This window comes from Oryctolagus cuniculus, chromosome 5 (assembly GCF_051225735.1).
Source record: "Oryctolagus cuniculus isolate XC-2025 breed Fujian yellow rabbit chromosome 5, ASM5122573v1, whole genome shotgun sequence".
Lineage (NCBI taxonomy): Eukaryota > Metazoa > Chordata > Mammalia > Lagomorpha > Leporidae > Oryctolagus > Oryctolagus cuniculus.
The window spans coordinates 59,945,629-59,963,083 of NC_142871.1; the positions used below are offsets into that span (position 1 = coordinate 59,945,629).

At 42.0% G+C, this 17,455-nt stretch overlaps 1 protein-coding gene across 1 annotated transcript in view; it reads right to left on the minus strand.

Annotated features, from left to right (window-relative positions):
* Positions 1 to 17,455, minus strand: part of LOC127493250 (uncharacterized) — a 29,052-nt gene that overhangs the window by 10,228 nt on the left and 1,369 nt on the right. The gene's annotated exons all lie outside the window — the stretch shown is intronic.

Here is a 17,455-nt window from a genome sequence, read left to right on the forward strand (position 1 = left end):
AGCCAAGTACCCAAGTCTTTCATAAATTAAGTCTTGAAGGACTTTGGATATGCTTAGAACAGGGGAGCAGATATTCTAGAGGAGGGCTCCTTTCCCCTTCTCTATAGGTTTCAGTATAAAAACAGTTCATACAAATGGAGAAGCAAGCAGCTGCTTAGAAAAATGAGTAACGTTTTTCTTCATTCATAAAACTAATCTTTGTTCCACTTTTTGGACTTGGCAAGAACCTCTGGTTCACATTTTCATCCTTAGGCTAGATTTTCTCTGCTAAAGATGAACGGAGAATGAAATTGCCTGCTAATTCAGGCAAGAAACGTCTCAGCTTCTGCTCTTGTGAATTTATGAAAATAAATGTTTTAAAAATAAATTCCAACTCAATCGCTCCACTTCTGATTTGAAAATATTTAGTAAGACCACTGCATACAGTTTCCTACTACTTCTTTTTTTTTTAAGTATAAAAACACACAAAGGCTTTTTTTTTGAAAGATAATCTTTAAAGGAGAGTAGCATTCTTTACCTGACAGACTGACCTTTACACAAAGAACCTCTACCTTCAGCAAGCTAAACCTTACTGATACTGATGACTTCAGAATATCACTGGCTGTCTCTGAAAGCGGCATGTTTTGTCCCAGTCATAAAGAAGGGGCTCTTTGGACATCATTTGCTCACCAAATGGTGTGACACAGAGGGCAGGGAGAAATTATTTCTTCAGTACCAAACACTTGTCTGGGAAATGTCAAATGACTCCTACTCCTAAGAAACTTACAACTTACTGGTCAATTACATAATGCTTGAGCCTAGAGACATGTCTTACCTTTCTAAAAAATCACCCACAGCATCTAACACAGGACTTTATAAATAAGTGAATAAAAAATTAAAATGGTAATATAAAAAGCTTAGAAATGTTTAATATAGGTGAGTGAGTGATAACAGTTGGGCTGGTGTATTGTAATCTATGAAGCCTCAACTATAACTTTTGCTTATATTCCAATTTTACAGTATTTTTATTCTGAGTATGTAATGACAGAAAGATACATACTCCTGCTCACTGCAATCTTTAAACAGCCAGGTCAGGCTCACCCTGTGCTAGGTCAAGAGTGACTGAATTCTCTCACCTGCATTCCTTCCCAGTCAAGAAAATCTGCCTTGAGCAACAGCTCTTTTAAACATTCAAAACTACCAACCTGTTCCTGAAACTTTTCCCCTGGGATTTTTTTTTTTTTTTTTTTTTTTTTTTTGACAGGCAGAGTGGACAGTGAGAGAGAGAGACAGAGAGAAAGGTCTTCCTTTGCCGATGGTTCACCCTCCAATGGCCGCCGCGGCCAGTGCGCTGCGGCCGGCGCACCGCGCTGATCCGATGGCAGGAGCCAGGAGCCAGGTGCTTTTCCTGGTCTCCCATGGGGTGCAGGGCCCAAGCACTTGGGCCATCCTCCACTGCACTCCTTGGCCACAGCAGAGGGCTGGCCTGGAAGAGGGGCAACCGGGACAGAATCCGGCGCCCCGACCGGGACTAGAACCCGGTGTGCCGGCGCCGCTAGGCGGAGGATTAGCCTATTGAGCCGCGGTGCCGGCCTCCCCTGGGATTCTTTGATCTTATATTGTGATCCTTCTACTCTTAAGGTCCATAACCTTTAGACTAGCATTTCCCAATCTACATATTCTACACATCCATAAATATCCAAAGTGTCGCTATACCTCACTGATGATTCCTTCTTGCAGGGAAGTATTGGGTTCTGAAACTTTCTCAGTGCTGAATCTGTCTTTTCACTCTTTACATTATCCTCTTCCTATCAATCATCAAGCTTAAGAACAAATTTCTATTTGTGCTTTTCTATGCTTTAAGTATTCACTGAGCCTACTGCCCTTGATTTTATCCAGATAACCCCTCTTCTTCCTCACATCTTAAAGTCAGTTTCCCCAAGAAAGCCTTTAATCCTCTCCCTAGACTAGGCTAGGCAGTTCTGCCATGTAACTTCATTACACTTATCCTTTTACTTTGAAGTATTCACTATCCCAAATGAGATGTTTAGTGGCTGTCTTATCAAATAGGCCAGGGGTCAATAAACAATATTACATGGGTCACATCCAGCCTGCTTTTTTTTTTTTTTTAGATTTGAGGGGCCATCGTTTTAGTAGGTTAGGCCTCTGCCTGCAGTGCTGGTATCCTATATAGGCTCAGATTCCAGTCCTCGCTTCTACTTCCAATGCACCTGGGATAGCAGCAGCAGATGACCCAAGTGGTTGGGCCCCTGTACCCACATTGGAGACTGGGAAGAAACTCCTGGCTTTGAATTGGATCAGCCCAGCTTTGGCAGTTACAGCCATTTGAGGAGTGAACCAGCACATGAAAGACCTCTCTGTAACTCTGCCTCTCAAACAAATAAATAAATCTTTTAAAAAAAAGATTTATTTGAAAGACAGACCATCAGACAAAGGGAAATGGATACAGAGATCTTCCATTTTCCACTGGTTCACAAGTCCTAGTTGCCTGTAGCAGCCAGGGCTAGGCCAGGCAGAAGCCAAGAGCCAGGAGGAACTCCATTCTTGTCTCTCATGTGGGTGGTAGGAACCCATGGTCATCATTGCTGCCTCCCAGGTACATTAGTAAGAAGTTGGATTGGAAGTGTGGAGTAGCTGGGAATTGAACTAGGCACTCTGATGTGAAATGTGGGCATACTAAATGGTAGCTTAACCCAATGTGCCACAATGCCCACCTCACTGTGTGTATTTTAAAGAAAGTTTTATTGGAACCCAGCCACACTCTTGCTTATGTATTGTCTGTGATTGCTTTTGTATTACAGTGACAAAGTTGAGAAGCTATTCAAGAGATGTGTGGCCCAGGAAACCTAAAATACATACCTTTTGTCCCTTTCCAGGAAAAGTTTGCTGACTTCTGCACTAGTCATTGGATTAAAAGTCCATGATTTATAGTCATGGGACTATAAGTACCATGAAGGCTGAAATCATTTTCACTTCTATATCCACAGCATCTAGAATAATGCAAGGCACATAAATATTTTTTGTCTAATTGCATTTCAATCTCAAGCTTTCACTCATCTTGTCACAGTAATATGAAAAACATCATGTTTATCGACTTGGCTGTTTATAATATAACATTATAATCCGTGCTTATCCAAATACTGATTGGAATTGTTGAGTCCAAGGGAAGAAATAGAAATTAATCAAATAATATACAAATACATACATCAGGACAACTAGAGGTAAGTGCTGTGGAAAAAGGGAACACAGTACAGCCAGAGATGTAACAGAGTCATAATCAATTCCAGGGTTTGAGACTGAGGAAGTGATCTCTTAACTGAAACAGTAAGAGTTAACTGGGCAGGGGTCAGTGTTGTGCTGTAGTGGGTAGGGCCGCAGCCTGCAATGTCAGTTTGTGTCCTGGCTGTTCCACTTTAGATCCAGTTCCCTGCTAATGGCCTGAGAAGGACAGTGGAAGTTGGCCCAAGTGTTTGGACCCCTGCAACCCACATGGGAGACCTGGAGGAAGCTCTTGGCTTCAGCCTGGCCCAGTGCTGGCCATTGCGGCCCTCTGGGGAGCAAACAGAAGGAAGCACTCTCTTTCTCTGACTTTCAAAATAAATAAATAAATCTTAAAAAAAAAAAAAAGTTAACTGGGCAAAAGAGATGGAGAAAGGAAGAGGAAATTGGGAAGAGAGAGTTAAGGATAGGATCCAATGTGAAGCAACATGTTCCACCCAAAATTGCTGCATATGGTATCTATTATTCTATTTATTTGAGGGGCAGAGATAGAGAGCTTCTATCTGCTGGTTCAGTCCCCAGATGCCCACAATGGCCAGGTTGAAGCCAGGAGCCAGAAACCAGGTCTCCTACATAGGTGGCAGGGACCCAATTATTGAGTTACTACCTACTGCCTCCCAAGATGCTCAATAGTAAGAAGCTAGAAACAGGAGCAGAGCCGGGACTTGAACACAGGCATTCTAAAACAGGATGCAGGTGTCCCAAACCCAGCATCATAATTATTAGGTCAAACACCTGTGTTGCTATTTCTAATAATACAAAATGTCAACTATTCTGTTATTGGCCAAAAGTGAGAAAATGGTTAGGTAAATTGTCATGTCAGGGCTGATGCTGTGGCAGAGCAGGTAAACCTGTCGCCTGTGGCGCTGGTGGGCCCTGGTTGGTGTCCTGGCTGCTCCTCTTCCAATCTAGCTCTCTGCTATGGCCTGGGAATGCAGTGAAAGATGGCTCAAATGCTTGGGCCTCTGCACCCACATGAGAAACCCAGAAGAAGTTTCTGGCTCCTGGCTTCAGATCAGCGCAGCTCTGGCCGTTGTGGTCATTTGGAGAGTGAAGTAGAAGATGGAAGACCTTTCTGTCTCTCCCTCTGTCTGCAACTCTGCCTCTCAAATAAATAAATAAATATTTTAAAAAATTATCACGTCAATAACATTCTGTAGCCATTAAAATATATGAAAAATCTTAATTTGCATGGGAAATGCTTGTGCTATAATGCAAAGTGGAAAAACTAGGACATTATTTCTGCCTTGTATTTATAGAAAAAAATTCTAGAAAAAATGGACTAAAATGTTAATCAGACTGATTCTTGGAGGACTGAATATTCCATATTTGCTATGCTATGCATTTAAAACCTTAAAAGTTAGAAAAATACATTTTATCAAGGAAACAAAGGAAATATATGGGTTGGTCTTTTTTTCATTAAAGATTTACTTTTATTTGAGAGGCAGAGATACAGAGAGAGAAGGGAGGGAAGGTGGGAGGGCGAGGGAGATAGAAAGAGAGCTATCTTCCATCCACTGGTTTACTCTCCAAATGGCTGCATCGACCAGGGCTGGGCCAAGCCAAAGCCAGGATCCAGGAGCTTCTTTCTGGTCTCCCATGTGGGTTCAAGGGGCCCAAGTAGTTGGGCCATCTTCTGTTGCTTTTCCCAGGTGCATCAGCAGGGAGCTGGATCGGAAGCAGAGCAGCTGGGACTCGAACCAGTGCCCATTTTGGGATGCTGGCACTGCAGGTGGAGGCTTAACCTTCTCCGCCATGGTGCCAGTCCCTGGGGTTGATCTTTATGTATGAATCTTAGAATAAACAGTCTTTTCTGGTCTTTGAAATGAGGATCAAAATCCAAGAGAGTTCAGTGTCAATAACAGAATATTAGTAGTTTTCCTGTAATTTGAGTTAAGCTGTGAGTATGAAAGTGCAGTGGTGACTGAAAGCACCTTGAGATGTTACTCCAAATAGACATCTTGTTTCTGATATTTTGTACCTTAATTATTTAAATTGAGAACTTAATCTATCCCTATTCTGTGCTTGGTCTCTTCCTGCCTATATATAATCCATCAGAAATTATATATTCTGGGTATGTAATTTACATGAGGGTTCCGGAGGGCTCAGGTATCAGTTCTAATACACTCTACTCTGAAAGCTGTTTTTTTTAATTTTTTGTTCCTCAAACATAATTTTTAATTTATAGGTTCATTGCTTTGTCCCTTAAGATTATTACTGTTAATTTATGTAAGTAGCAGAGTTGTTTCAGAAAAGTTTTCTCTCTCCCAGTAACTGAGTAGATTAATTGGTTAAAAAGATAAGAACAGAGAGATCTTTATTTAGGAAATTCAAATATCACCACATGATTAATTTTTACTTCCCTTTGGCTTAAAAGAGAGAAATAAAATTCCACTTTTGGGGCCAAGCAGTATTTTATTAATAATTCATGCAATAAATATTTATCTGCCTACCTCATACACAGGCAAGTGCTATGGATAAACCAGAGACCTGCATAAAATCTTTTGGGACTAGTCAGAGTTGACAGCAATTGCCTCCAGAGTTTGGTATACTTACTTAAGGGTTTCACATTCCTCTGAGATGGAATGAGTGTTTTCCCACCATTGTTTCTTTCTTTCTTTCTTTCTTTTTTTTTTTTTTTGCCAGTCTCCAAAGGACAAATTCCATACGTTCTCCCTGATTTTTTTTTAAATTTATTTATTTGACAGATGACAGTAAGAGAGAAAGAGCAAAAGGATTTCCTTCCGTTGGTTCACTCCCCAAATGGCCGCTACAGCCGGAGCTAGGCCAATCCGAAGCTAGAAGCCAGGTGCTTTCTCCTGGTCTCCCATGTGGGTGCTGGCGCCCAAGCACTTGGGCCAACATCCACTGCCCTCCCGGGCCACAGCATAGAGCTGTACTGGAAGAGGAGCAACCGGGACTTGAAGCAGATGCCCATATGGGATGCTGGCGCCGCATGTGGAGGATCAACCAAGTGAGCCTCAGCGCCAGCCCTCCCACCATTGTTTCTTTTCTAAAAGCAAAGGATTAGATGAAGCATGGGGTAACAATTTCCTTTAGACTAGACCAGGGTTTTTCATCCTCTGCACTATTAACTATGGATTAGATAATTCTTTGTGTTGTAGAAACTGTCCTTTGCACTGTTATGTTTTTAGCCATGTCCCTGGCTTCTTACCTACTAGATGCCAGGAGCAGTCTCTCAGATATGGCAACCAAAAACGTCTCCAGGGGCAGGTGTTGTGGTGGAGTGTGTTAAACAAATGCTTAGGATACCTGCATCCCATATTGGAGTGCTTTTAGATTGGGTTTCCCAGATGCTTCCCACCCAGCTTCCCGCTAATGCACACCCTAGGAGGCAGCAAATGCTGGCCAAGTACTTGAGTCCCTGCCACTCATGTGAGACCTGAATGCAGTTCCTGGATCCTGGCTTTGGCTTGGTCCAGCGCTGGCTATTGTGGGCATTTGGGGAGTGAATCAGTGGATGGAAGATCTTTCTCTGTTGCTCTGCCTTTCAACATAAACAAGCTCTTTTTTTTTTTTTTTTTTTTTTTAAAGAAGTCTCGATTTTGTCAGATGTCCTGGGGAGGGGGAGGGAAAGGGAATGCAGGAGGCATTAATCAACTCTAGCTGAAAAACACTGGATTAAATGTATCAGACATTTGATTTTACAGTTGTCAAGAAAACTGAGTTCTATGAGAGTAAAGGGATGACACAAAGGATAATTTACCTTGGATTTTACTGAATTTACTAGAAAACCAATAGAAGCAGTCAAATGACTAAACAAGAAAGAAAACACAAATCTTTCCACATTACTATGCCTTTCTACCTAGTCCCTAACTTAGAGTGGAATGGAGATGGAGAAACACTGACAAGACATGCTGCTTCCTATGATACTAAGATTCTACTTAGAAGATTCTCTACAGCACAGGAGTAAAAATTATAGATCTGGAGTTAGGAGGTATGAGTTCTCACTCAATAAGCTTTATTTCTTTGTGTCTCAGATTACATTTGTTTGTAAAATGGAAGTATGATGAGAAGGCAAGAGAGAGAGCTGTAAATAATTAATTTTTTTTTTTTTAATTCAACAAATGTCAAGGATTTACAATCTAGGCACTATACCAGGAGTTAGTATAGATTAAGACATGATCCCCTCTTTAAAGGAGTTAATGGTCTATGAGAATTACAAACCAACAAATAACCACAATGCTATAAGTGTTAAATAGAAGCCTACACAAACAGCAGCTGAAGCCTAGCAATAATACCTGAATCTGTTACAGGGAAATCTTTATAAAGAAGTAGCATTTTAGGTAACAACTGAGTAAGAAATTTGCTAGGAGACAAGAAGAAGGAAAGTCTTCCGGTTAGAAAGACAAATGTCCAGAAATTTGATGCTTCTTCAAAAAGAATGGCATGTTTAATAAACTGCAAATACTTCAGTGGTGCTAGCAGGTAAGCAGAAAACAAAGGGAAAAGAAATGAAGCTGAATTCCTAGGGTCAGTCACAAAAGCCATGATTTCTTTTTTAAACTGTATTTGACAATTTAAAATTTATGTTAGATCGCCCTTGTACAAATGTGGGGCATAAGACCACTGCAACAGTCCAGCTAAAGTAGTGAAGGCCTACAAAATGACAACGATTTGTGGACAGGAATGGGGAATATTTGGGAGATAATGGGCAGGATGTGGCAATCTGAATGTGGAGAGGATTACAGCTAAGGTTTATTGAAGACTTTGATAAACACTTTAAAAAAATGTTTATTTGAAGGGGGGAGGGAGAGAGAGAGAGAGGGAAAGAGGGGGAGAGAGAATCTTCCATTGGCTGGTTCACTCCCCCAATGCCTGGGCCAGGCCAAAGCCAGTAACATCATCCAGGTGTCCCACATGGGTGGCAGGGACCCAAGCACTTCAGCCGTCATCTGCTGCCTCCCAGAGTGTGCATGAGCAGGGAGCTGCTTTGGAAGTGGAGGCAGACTTGAACCCAAACACTCTGATACTGGATGCAGTTGTTCCCTGTGGCGGCTCAGCACACGTGCTGCAACACCAGCCCCTAAGCACTTCTTCATTTTAGCAATATTTCATTTAATACTTATAATATCCTTAATAGGGATGCAAAGCAGTCCAATTTCATAAAAGCCAATTTGCTAAAGCATCAGTTTGCTATATTTACCAAATGCTCATTTTAGGGAATATTCATCTTGAATATTTTTAATAAATGTATTTTTTTTTTTTACAAAACACTGTATTTGCAGCAAGACTGATATATATGTGAATTTCCTTCTTTAATTTCTGCTCCCACATGTAAGGGAGAACATACAGCATTTGTCTTTCTGTGTCTGGCTTGTTTCACTCAACATGATGTCCTCTTTTTCTTTTGCTGAAAATGATAGAATTTCATTGTTTTTTATAGCTGAATAATACTCCATTGTATGTGTTTATATATATCATATATATATTTTTTTCTTTTATCCATTCATCTGACATCTTGGTCGATTCCATATTTTGGCTAATGTGAACAGTGCTGCTATCAACCCAGTGGAGCCAGTATCTATTTCATAAAATGGGTTCATGTTTTTTAGGTACATGCACAGTAATGGGATTGCTAGATCATATGGCAGGTCTATTTCTAATTAATAAATGTATTTTGATAATTTTTTAATGAATTGGATTTTGGTGAAATGCCTTACAACCTAAGGTAAGTATTGTATTATTTCTGTTTTACTGGAAAGAATACTGAGGTTCATCATTAGCAAAAGCAGGGCAAGGTTTACAGGGCTAGTTTTTTTTTAATCTTTACTTGGCTAATAGTTCAAAAAAAGCAGAATGATCTGGGTTATCATGTTTTAGCTGTAATATGCTAGTGTTAACATTCTGAACTCAAGAACTAAATTTGACACAAAAGATAATGATGGCAAGATTTTCTTAAAAAGATTTATTTATTTACTCTAAAAATCGGAGTTAGAGAGAGGGAGAAACAGAGAGAGAGCCTCCATCTGCTGGTTCATTCCCAGATGGCCAAAATAGGCAGTGCTGGGCCACATCAAAGTCAGGAGCCAGAAGTTTCATCTGGGTCTCCCATGTGAGTGCGAGAGGCCCAAATACTTGGGCTATCTTTTGTTTCTTGTCCCAGGCCATTAGTAGCAGCAAGCTGGATTGGCAATGGAACAGCCAGGACATGAAGTGGCACCCATATGGGATGCCAGCATCACAGGCAGTGGCTTTACCTGCTCTACACTGGCCCCAAGATAGTTTTTTTTTTTTTTTCTTCAATACCAGACATTGTTATTTACCTGGAGTCAACTACCATTTATATGTGACACTGAGAGAAAAAACATCCAAACTGTGTTTCTCCTATACTCTCAAAACAGGCTCTTGTATGTGGGCCTTTCCCCACACCTGCTGAGTAAGCAATGCTGCAGCATGGGGTACTAACTGGAGTACTCTAGTCTAGTCTAGTCCAGTCCAGTCCAATCCAATTCTGATACACTTATCTACTTGGAGTCAGTATCAGATCCTGCAGTCCCAAGACCATCAATGTCCACCTCCCCTTCTGATGCTCATTGTTGTCCCAGGTTGTTTTACCTGTGTGTCTTATTTTTAAAAATTTATTTTAAAAGCAGAGTGATGGGAGGAGGGTAAGGAGGAGAGGAAGAAGGAGAGATAACGTCTAACCACTGGTTCACTCCCTGAATGGCCATGATGAAACCAGGAACCCGGAACTCCATCCAGGCCTCCCACATGGGTGGTAGAGGTCCAAGTACTTGGGTCATCTGCTGCTGCTCTCCTAGGCACATTAGCAGGGAGCTGCATTGGAAGTGGAGCAGTGCTCTGATACGGGATGCCAGCATCACAGGTGGCAGCTTAACACCCTGTGCCACAACACAGACCCACTACTTGTGTTTCTATTCAATGGGCCATATAAACTAGAGTTCTTACAATCCCCTCCTCAGTCAGATTAATTTGCTGGAGTGGTTCACTGAACTCAGGAAACACTTATGTTTACTGGTTTATTATAAAGGATACTGATGAATACCAGATAGAGAGATGGATAGGGCAAGGCATAGGGCAAGCGGCATGAAGCTTCCATGCCGTCTCAGGCTATCCAGAAGCCCTCAGAACTCAATTTTTTTGGCTTTTTATGGAAAATTCCCTTACACAGGCACGATTGATTAAATCACTGGTCATTGGTGAGCAACTCAACCTTTAGTCCCTCTAGCCTTCTCAAAGTTTGAGGGGTGGGGCTGCCTTGGTCTTTCTGGTGACCAGCCCCATCCAGAAGCTGCCTATGGGCTGCCAGCTATCAGTGAAATCATTAGCATACAAAGACACTTAGTGGGGTAGCATTGTGTGTAAAGCCACCACCTGCAGTGTATCCCATAAGGGTGCAGGTTCAAGTCCCAGCTGCTTCTCTTCTGATCTGTTCTCTACGACTTGGGAAAGCAGTAGAAGATAGTCCAAGTCCTTGGACCCCTGTACCTGCGTGGGAGACCTGGAAGAAACTCTTGGCTCCTGGCTTCGAATTGGCGCAGTTCTGGCCATTGTGGCCATCTGGGGACTGAAACAGCGGATGGAAGATCTCTCCCTCTCCCTCTTTCTCTCTCTCTCTCTCTCTGCCTCTGCCTCTCTGTAACTCTTTCAAATAAATAAATAAATCTTTTTAAAAAAGGCACTTAGTGGGGTTGGTTTTTGTGGCCTTATAGTGTAGCCACAACCATACAGCCCCATCCCATATGGGCACTGGTTTTGGTCCCAGTTGCTCCCCTTCCCATCCAGCTCTCTGCTAATGTGCCTGGGAAAAGCAGCAGAAGATGGCCTAGGTATTTGGACCACTGTCACCCACGTGAGACCCAGATGAAGCTTGGCAGCCATCTGGGGAGTGAACCAGAGGATGGAAGATTTAAATAAATAAATAAATCTCTTAGGAAAAAAAAAAAGACACTTAGCTCTCAATATTCCATGGCTTTTAGGAGTTGAATGCCGGCAGGTATGAAGACCAAATATGTATTTCCACTATCTCAACACATAAACCCATTAATCACTTTTTAAAGTTCATATAAAATATTCACTTCATCAATATAGGTGGTGTTATTTATTGTTTCCCCAAGAAAACAAAAATTACGCTAATTCTGTTCTCTTGGATATAAGAATTTGCAATCTAAACTAAATTCTGTAGTATTCTATTCTTGCTTGGGAATCACTAGCAAAAATCACTAGATGGTCTTCCTCCCATCTGTAGTAATCATGGTCAGGCAAGCAGTGGGGTTCACTCTAGAAACCGAACAGAACACAGCTACTCTTCTGTGGGGGTATCTAGAATAGTTGGGATTCCTTTTTTTTTTTTTTTTGGAAGTAAGAACTTTTAAATATTTATTTGAAAGACAGAGTGACAGAGACAGACAGAGAAATCTCCCATCAGCTGGTTCTCTCCTAAAGCGCCTGCAACACTGGCTGGACTAGGTACCAGAAGTCACTTTTGGTGTCAGGGACTAGAGCACGTGAGCTGTTTCCCAGGGTGTGCATTAGCAGCACACTGGGTGACAGTGGAACTGGGATTCAAACCCAGACACTCTGATATGGTCATCCCAAGCAGTATCTTTTTTTTTTTTTTTTTTTTTTTTTTTAGTAATTTATTTCCTTATTTATTTGAAAGGCAGAGAGTTACAGAGAGGCAGAGAGAGAAAGAGAGAGAGAATGAATGAGGTCTTCCATCCATTGGTTCATTTTCCAAATGGCTGCCATGGCCAGAGCTGGGCCAATCTGAAGCCAGGAGCCAGGAGCTTCTTCCAGGTCTCCCATGCAGGTGCAGGGGCCTAAGGACTTGGGCCATCTTCTGCTGCATTCCCAGGCCATAGCAGAGAGCTGGATCGGAAGTGGAGCAGCCAGATGCTGGTAGCTTTACCTGCTATGTCATAGCACCGGCCCCCAAGTAGCATCTTAACCACTATGCCAGACACCCAACCCATATGAGGGATTTTTGACAGTGGGAGTGGCAGGTAGTATCCAGGGAGTTTAAATATCCTGCACAACAAGAGTGATTTCACCCAAATGCCAGAAGTTACTTAGAGAAGCTCAGGACTGACATCATGGGAATGTGACCTGTGTAATCACACAGTGCCCAGTGGGGAATGCTCCACAGTCACAATTTGAAGATCTTAATACATTTATGTATCAATGTGTGTTTTCTAGGTGAAGTCCAGTGGTACAACAGAGTACACACCCAAGCAGAGATTACGTGTGTCCTTTCTTCCTTTTCACATATTGTGCATATAGTGTTCACAATGCCTCATGATCACAGGATGCTGGCAGACTTATGAGGAACAGGAACTTAGAGTCACAGAGTACAAGACAAGCATGCCACATTGACATTTGACTTAGCGGAGGCACTGACAATTCCAGAAGGCTATGCTTTTGAACCAGAACTTGTTTCAGGTGCACAAAGAAGGCAATGGCATTCTATGAAACATGAGACTAAAGAATCTTATCATATCCTTTCTTACTCAGGTGCTACCTCCCTGAATCAGCCAATGGTTCACACTGAAAATGATGGTACAGCCAAAGATAGGATAACCGTTAGTTTCTTTGCCTTCCAGTTCTTCCTTACATATCAGTAAGCAGAAGGCAGAGAATATTGTCAGAATGTACGCACACAAGAAGGAAAATAAAAAATTGAGTTAGTTTTGGGTAGCGTTTACACTCTCCTGACAGCATAAGATACACATACATGAACAAGGTAGAAAATAAGAATTGTATAATTTTGGTGATTCCACATAAAGTAGAATGCTATTTCTTCTATTTGCATTTTAAAATGGCATCACAGGCCCATCGCTGTGGTGTAGCGGGTAAAGTCACCACCTGCAGTGCTGGCATCCCGTAAGGGTTCTGGTTCTAGTCCCAGCTGCTTCTCTTCCAATCCAGCTCTCTGCTGTGGCCTGGGAAAACAGTGGAGGATGGCCCCAGTAAGTGGGCCCCTGTACCCATGTAGGAGATCCGGAAGAAGCTCCTGGCTCCTGGCTCTGGATTGGCACATCTCCAGCCGTTGTGGCCAACTGGGGAGTGAATCAGCAGATGGAAGACCTACCTCTCTCTCTCTGCCTCTCCTCTCTCTGTAACTCTTTCAAATAAATAAATAAAATCTTAAAAAAAGAGAATGACATTGAAAAACAAATTAGAAAGCACTATGATAGCAGGAGAAAGAAAACTGTTTTATTATAGAAAATGGCACATTTTTGGTGTTTTTTGAGCAAGGGGTTCTACATTTTTATTTTTCCCTGGGCTCCACCAATTATGAAGCTGGCCACACTGGCTAGTTGAAGCAGCAAGGGATCAAAGGATACTATTTAGCATACATCTCTCTGAGGGCCACAGAACCAGGCTTAGATAACACATAGCTAGAAACAATATCCAGGAAATACCAAACCAGGAAAAACATGCATCTCACCTCCCAGGCCTATTCTAGCCAAAAGCTATCTCAGCACCTCTGTCAGTCAGCATCATCCAGAAATGGATGCTAGAACTCTCTAGCTACTCAGAAGAATCAGATACCTCCACCATGGTGTTTGGCAGGGATCCCATCTCCCTGGGTAAGGTGAGGCATCCACATCTTGAATGGGTGCACCTGACTGCTGGAAACTGGAGTGTCTATGCTTCTCAAGCCAGCTTGACTGTTAGCATCATTTCCAACTACCTCACATGCAGTGGAGTTACCTTGGTGGCTCAGGGAATGTTTGTACCATGCAAACTGGTCAATGTTACAAATCAAGCTCTTCCCCTCTCCCAGCTGTTGTTAAGCATTTATTGGCACACCACTGATCTCATGGCCAGCACTCTGGCTGCAAAGGAATTGGAGAACTACAGTCCCCCTCTTCCCCCACCCCTCACCGCAGCTTCTAAAGTACAGAAAAGCAAGCTAGAAAAATGATGGGTGAGTGCTAAATAAACCACCTATTGATATCTGCCACAAAACTACGGTAGTCACTGACTTGTGTTCTAGATTATAAGTTGCTAGCAGGCAGATGCTAAAAGATGTTGAAATGTATTTGTACAGAAGGTTGGGCAGGCTTTTACTAAAGGTATGACATGATAATCATAGGCTGGTGAACTAGAATAGACAATAAAATAAAAATTGGTATGATTAAAAATTTTTGTGATGCTAGACCATAAGCTCATAGGCCAGGGAACAGGCTTCTCTTTTGTTTCTCATCATATCTCAAAGCACTTGGCAAATAGTGGCCACATCAAAAAAAAATCCTTTAATAATCTTAAGTATAGAGTAAGCATAGAGTTTGACTCTGGTGTTTCTCAAGTGATGCATAAATTAGGCAATTATGAATGACTTTAGCTGTTTTTAGATGAGTTAGGCTTCTGGATATGAAATTTATTAAGATATGTTCACATACATTATCTGAGCCTTATAACATTCTTGAGAAGTTAAAATAAGAATTACTATCCAATTCATAGATGATGAAATAAACTCCAAAAAAAGTGATATATCCAACTCACTGAGCTAGTAAATGATGTTTTAAGATTCTTTCCCTTTCTGCCTTTCAAATGAAATAACTTTAAAAGGTGTATGTGTGCAGATATTTGGCGCAGTGATTAAAACAGCACTTAGGATGCCCTCATCCCACGTCAGGGTGCATGGATTCAGGTCCAGTTTCCTGCTAACGCACACTTCAGGAGGCAGCCCCTATAGTTGGGCCCCTGCTATCCGTGTGAGAAATCTGGTCTGAGTTTCTGACTTTGGCCTGGCTCATCCCTAGCTTCTGCAGGCATTTTGGATAGTGAACAGGCAGATGGGAGGATGGGAGGTGTCTCCTTGCCTTTCAAGTGAAATAAATGAATAAATGAAAATTCTGACTCAAAATTCCAGGACTTTCTTACTTTAGAAGGAGTTATTTGAGCATCAGCTTTAAGTTACTTGCAATGGACACAACATTCCCAATTTCATGCTGCAATTCCGTATCTTCAAGAGTGAACATTTCCTTAGATTTCTAGAAGGATCTGAATTGTGGTTATTGCTATCTTTTCTTATATCATGTTGATTCAAAATGATGGGGGGAGGGCAGGCATTTGTACCAACTGTTAGAATGCCTGTGCCCCACATCAGAATACCTGGACTTGATTCCTGGCTTTGGCTCCCGATTCCAGCTTCCTGCTAATACAGACCCCAGACCAGGGAAGGCAGACCTGGATTGAGTTCTGGTTCCCAGCTCTGGTCCCTAGTAAATGTGAGTGGCTGGGGAGTGAACTACTTAGTGGATGGGAGTTCACTCTGTCTCTCAAAGAGGGGGAAAAAAAAAAGCCAATGTTCTCTGGGAACTGAGCCAGAATTAAAAAGATTAAAAAAGAATTAAGGGGAAAGAAACCTCAAAGTAACTAATTCATTGTTTTTACCTTTTCCTAGTTAGGAATAGTATAATGTATAAATTCATTCACTTGATTATAATATAGTACAGGTATTTTCAATTTTATATTGCTTGAGAATCATGTAGGCAGGTGTTGTGGCACAGCAGGTTAACCTGAGATGCAGATATCTGGTATCAGAGTGCCTGGTTTGAGCCAGATTATTCTGCTTTTGATCCAGCTTCCTGCTGATGCACGCCCTTACAGGCAGAAGTGTTGGCCAAGTACTTTGGTTCCTGCCACCCATGTGGGAGGCCTGGATTGAGTGCTTGGCACCTAGATTCATCCTGGCCTAGCCCCAGCTATTGTTGGCATTTGAGGAATGAACCAGCAGAAAAGCAGGAAGCTCTCTGGCTCTTTCTCTTTCTCACCACCTTTCAAATAAATGAATGGATAAATAAAACATCACTTATTTTTAAAAAAGATTTATTTGAGAGGCAGTTACAGAGACAGGGAGAGAGAGACAGGAAGGGCCTCCTATCTGCTGGTTTAGTCCCCAGATAACCACAAGGCCCAGAGCTGGGCTGATCTGAAGCCAGGAGCTTCTTCCAGGGTCTCCCACATGGGTGTAGGGGCCCAGGCATTTGCCATCCTCCCTCGCTTTCCTAGGCCATTAGCAGGGACAGACGGGAAGTGTAGCAGCTGGGATTTGAATCCAGTGCTCATATGGGATGCTGGCGCTGCAGGTGGAGGCTTAACCTACTATGCCACAGCACCAGCCCCTAAATCAATCATTTAAAGAAAGAAATCACAGGTGGGTTTGCTAACAATATGGATTTCTGGCCCATAATTCAATATGGGCCAATACTAAATTTTGAAGAACATCCCAGGTGCCATAGAACATTTTGAGAATCACTGGTAGTGTACATCTAATATTTTGTTTTGCAATTATTTTATCAGAAAATGCATTTTAGCATAGTAGTCATGTTTTAAAATCACTTCCACAGCCTTCTAAAATTTCAAGTCAATTTAAGAGACTTTCATCTCTTTAAACTGTTATTAGGTGATTTCCACTATATTAGCAGAAAGCTTGCCACCTATGTTTATAATCATGCTCTGAGGCTAAAACCTGCAGGCTAATTTACTGTGGTAATCAGTCTCCAATCCCTGGGAGCCCAGGTTCTTATTAGCATTTATATATTATAGAATTTATACTGATTCTCTCAGTGACCTGCCCCTTAGAGTCTTTCGATTTTCTTATTTTAAGACCCACAATGGTTCCAACTGAGCTTTCTCACGGCTTCAAATGCATGGCACCCCAGTACACATGAAAATACCCCTGTATTCTACACCAGCGTTGACCAATCCTCTGTGCTTGGGATAAACAACGGAATGTCAAAAAGACCTAATTCTGTGACACATTTCCAACATTAACTCACGGTTTCTGCCTCTGTCTGCTTAAATCTTGCTGATGGGAAGAAACCTTTAAGGATTTTAGCTTTTAAGAGAAATCTTCCCGTTTTATACATGAGAACACTGAGGCCCAAAGCAGCCAAATTAATCGTCGAAGGTCACGCCTAGGGTTCGTGACCCAGACAAAAAAAAAAAAAAAAAAACCCAAAAAACAAAGAACAAAAACAAAAAACCCCCTCGGTTCCGAATTTCAACAGCAGCCCCCTCCCGTTTTTAAATTCCCTAACTGCACCCCTTCACGCTCTCCATTTCTGAGCTAACTTGTTTCGTCTAACGGTCTCTGCCCGGGCCCTTTCACACAGCTGCCTTCGGGCGGTGAAACATTGCACAACGCAGTCAGTCACATCAGGCGCCCACGTCAGCC